This window comes from Schistocerca gregaria, unplaced genomic scaffold (assembly GCF_023897955.1).
Source record: "Schistocerca gregaria isolate iqSchGreg1 unplaced genomic scaffold, iqSchGreg1.2 ptg000852l, whole genome shotgun sequence".
Classification (NCBI taxonomy): domain Eukaryota; kingdom Metazoa; phylum Arthropoda; class Insecta; order Orthoptera; family Acrididae; genus Schistocerca; species Schistocerca gregaria.
The window spans coordinates 37,501-41,880 of NW_026062214.1; the positions used below are offsets into that span (position 1 = coordinate 37,501).

Below are 4,380 nucleotides of genomic sequence, written 5' to 3' on the forward strand. Positions count from 1 at the left end.
ACGCCACACCGCCAGCCGGCTGTGCACGCTACCGAGAAAGTACCGGTATGCGAACCGCCAGGCGACGGGCGCGCATCGCACGTTTAAGGAGACGCGGCCGGCCACACAGGCGACCACGACACTCCCACGTCTCCGAAGCGGGACAAACGCCGCGCGCTTCAGTATACGTAGCCGACCCTCAGCCAGACGTGGCCCGGGAACGGAATCCATGGACCGCAATGTGCGTTCGAAACGTCGATGTTCATGTGTCCTGCAGTTCACATGTCGACGCGCAATTTGCTGCGTTCTTCATCGACCCACGAGCCGAGTGATCCACCGTCCTGGGTGATCTTTTCCTTTTCAGTCTCCCACTGTCTCTTTCAAGACAGTAGCATTTGCGGGACTGAGGCGTCTGACGGCCCCTGTTCCACTATTTTTTTTGTGTCCAACGGCCTCACAGCCGATGGGCGTCGTACGGCTCCACACCGGAGCGGACAGGCACTCGGGCGAACGTCATTCAAAACCGGCGCCAGGCGCCAGGTACCGCAGGCCAGCCGCTCCAGAGCTTCAGCGCTCGTACCACACAACAACAACACTTCCGCTAGTTTTGAGAGGCACGCGTGGTTCCGCACGCGGCGCACGGCCACTGCCGTACAGGTAGCGTGTTGCGCGACACGACACGCACATCGAAAGACATGCAGTCTAGTCGGTAATGATCCTTCCGCAGGTTCACCTACGGAAACCTTGTTACGACTTTTACTTCCTCTAAATGATCAAGTTTGGTCATCTTTCCGGTAGCATCGGCAACGACAGAGTCGATGCCGCGTACCAGTCCGAAGACCTCACTAAATCATTCAATCGGTAGTAGCGACGGGCGGTGTGTACAAAGGGCAGGGACGTAATCAACGCGAGCTTATGACTCGCGCTTACTGGGAATTCCTCGTTCATGGGGAACAATTGCAAGCCCCAATCCCTAGCACGAAGGAGGTTCAGCGGGTTACCCCGACCTTTCGGCCTAGGAAGACACGCTGATTCCTTCAGTGTAGCGCGCGTGCGGCCCAGAACATCTAAGGGCATCACAGACCTGTTATTGCTCAATCTCGTGCGGCTAGAAGCCGCCTGTCCCTCTAAGAAGAAAAGTAATCGCTGACAGCACGAAGGATGTCACGCGACTAGTTAGCAGGCTAGAGTCTCGTTCGTTATCGGAATTAACCAGACAAATCGCTCCACCAACTAAGAACGGCCATGCACCACCACCCACCGAATCAAGAAAGAGCTATCAATCTGTCAATCCTTCCGGTGTCCGGGCCTGGTGAGGTTTCCCGTGTTGAGTCAAATTAAGCCGCAGGCTCCACTCCTGGTGGTGCCCTTCCGTCAATTCCTTTAAGTTTCAGCTTTGCAACCATACTTCCCCCGGAACCCAAAAGCTTTGGTTTCCCGGAGGCTGCCCGCCGAGTCATCGGAGGAACTGCGGCGGATCGCTGGCTGGCATCGTTTATGGTTAGAACTAGGGCGGTATCTGATCGCCTTCGAACCTCTAACTTTCGTTCTTGATTAATGAAAACATACTTGGCAAATGCTTTCGCTTCTGTTCGTCTTGCGACGATCCAAGAATTTCACCTCTAACGTCGCAATACGAATGCCCCCGCCTGTCCCTATTAATCATTACCTCGGGTTCCGAAAACCAACAAAATAGAACCGAGGTCCTATTCCATTATTCCATGCACACAGTATTCAGGCGGGCTTGCCTGCTTTAAGCACTCTAATTTGTTCAAAGTAAACGTGCCGGCCCACCGAGACACTCAACAAAGAGCACCCTGGTAGGATTTAAACGGGGTCCGCCTCGGGACGCGAAAGCACCCCTTCGGCTCGCCCCACCGGCAGGACGTCCCACGATACATGCCAGTTAAACACCGACGGGCGGTGAACCAACAGCGTGGGACACAAATCCAACTACGAGCTTTTTAACCGCAACAACTTTAATATACGCTATTGGAGCTGGAATTACCGCGGCTGCTGGCACCAGACTTGCCCTCCAATAGATACTCGTTAAAGGATTTAAAGTGTACTCATTCCGATTACGGGGCCTCGGATGAGTCCCGTATCGTTATTTTTCGTCACTACCTCCCCGTGCCGGGAGTGGGTAATTTGCGCGCCTGCTGCCTTCCTTGGATGTGGTAGCCGTTTCTCAGGCTCCCTCTCCGGAATCGAACCCTGATTCCCCGTTACCCGTTACAACCATGGTAGGCGCAGAACCTACCATCGACAGTTGATAAGGCAGACATTTGAAAGATGCGTCGCCGGTACGAGGACCGTGCGATCAGCCCAAAGTTATTCAGAGTCACCAAGGCAAACGGACCAGACAAGCCAATCCGATTGGTTTTGATCTAATAAAAGCGTCCCTTCCATCTCTGGTCGGGACTCTGTTTGCATGTATTAGCTCTAGAATTACCACAGTTATCCAAGTAACGTGGGTACGATCTAAGGAACCATAACTGATTTAATGAGCCATTCGCGGTTTCACCTTAATGCGGCTTGTACTGAGACATGCATGGCTTAATCTTTGAGACAAGCATATGACTACTGGCAGGATCAACCAGGGAGCTGCGTCAACTAGAGCTGAGCAGCCGGCCGCCCGGGAGTGTGTCCCGGGGGCCCGCGCGAACACGCAAGCGTCCGCTCAATTATTCTGCAAACAGGAGGAGGCCGAGCTCCCCTGCACGATACACCTCGAAACCCTCTCAGGTCCCGGCGGCGCGCAGCGCCGTCCTAGGTACTTGGTCGGTTTCGAGAGAGGCGCAATCGCCCGGAGTTAGGCGAGTAGACGGTTTTAGTGCGAACACCCTTGCTCCCAACTGAGCTTGCCGCTGCCGACAGAGGCCCGGGAGCGTGCTGTCGTGGCATTGCCGGCGGGAGACAACACGCGCCACCTATGGTGACCGGCAGCTCCAACGCCAGCGCCACACAAGGGCAAAGCCCCACTTGGGTGCAGAAGCGAACTCTCCCAGCACAGCGCACGCGCCAACACGTCCGCACAACTGCGATACAAACCACCTGCGAGAACCGCTGGGGCGACCGAGCAGCAGACGGCGTCGCGGCGCCGAGTGCCAGGCGGCGGCGCATCCTCAACGCACACAGTCCTCAATCAGACCAGCACACTGCAGATGTCCACCGCGCTTCGCACCGGGCTCGGCTGAACCAACTTTGGCCGCCAGGCGCCGCGTGCAGGGTGCGCCGCAGCGTAGCTGCGCCGCCTGCCGGGCCCGTCGGCTGGCGCTCCTGCCACTCGGCGCCCCCCACCAGCCGCCTGTTGCGCGTGCGCCCACGCAGCGCGCGGCCAACACGCCGGGCGGCCCCCCTTCACCGGCCGGGAACAGTCCCACCAAGCCACCGCCGCGTATCGCTTCATACCCACATGGGCCTAGTCACGCGTGTGGATGTGGCGGGTACCGCTGAAACAACCGGTTAATAGCTGTACCGATCGTCGCCATCACAGATTCACCTCCAGCGTGAACAACCGCTCAACAACGGATTTCCAGTTCATTTGCGTATCTTGGGCAGTAAACGTAGATGTCCACCTACATTTGCGAATTCAACAATTCTTGCATGCCAGGATGTCATGTGTCACGACACGCTACATCAGACCACATACACACTGCGACATGTGCAGAAGAGAACACGTGGAAGGTGGCCCGCGCACGTATGCGATGTACCTTCCGCGATCCACTGTCAACCGGCATCTGCGGCATGTCCCAGATATGGAACGCGGTCCACCAGGGTAGCACTTTGTGTGAGGCAATACGACAAAGTCGGAATACACGCGTCACTACATCAGACGGCTCACGCTGACCTGACCTGACCTGACTCACCGCACCACCACCCCCAGCGACCCAGGGTGACATACAATGCGTTCGTACGTTCCTCCCACACGCCTCTACGGCGTACCACAGTGCAACCTAGCTGTTATTGGGAGACGAGACAAGTAGCATCAAGCACAACATATGGAAATTGAGATTCGACACCGTTGGGCACAGCCAGCGTACGGTCACACGTATCACACTACTTCACTCTGTACGTAACGACCGATGATCGGTACAGCGTGTGGGTTACGCGTACGACATCAGCGGACAATGGACACAGACCATACCACGACGTACACTGAGGGCGTCGACATCTGAATGCAACTGAACAGCTGCGAGGCTCATTTAACACTCAAACGCCAGACCGACCAGCTTGAGAGGACAGAGACACAAAGAGGGGGACAGAGGGGGACAGAGGGGGGGGGAGGGGGGGGGGTCGGCGATATAGTCCTATTGCAGTACAATTGACAGTGGATAGCAGGAATATGTGGAAAGTAAGCAACACTCGCAAGACATCTACATGAAACACGCGATCTAGTGT

The 4,380-nt window shown here is 56.3% G+C and overlaps 2 non-coding genes across 2 annotated transcripts; both read right to left on the reverse strand.

Moving 5' to 3' along the window:
• Positions 1-172: 172 nt before the first annotated feature.
• On the reverse strand, positions 173-327 carry LOC126323165 (5.8S ribosomal RNA). Its single transcript, XR_007559358.1, has one exon. It is a non-coding gene; the product is annotated as a 5.8S ribosomal RNA (ribosomal RNA).
• A 362-nt stretch (positions 328-689) lies between these two features.
• LOC126323160 (small subunit ribosomal RNA) lies at positions 690-2,582 on the reverse strand. Its single transcript, XR_007559353.1, has one exon. It is a non-coding gene; the product is annotated as a small subunit ribosomal RNA (ribosomal RNA).
• Between the last annotated feature and the right edge of the window lie 1,798 nt (positions 2,583-4,380).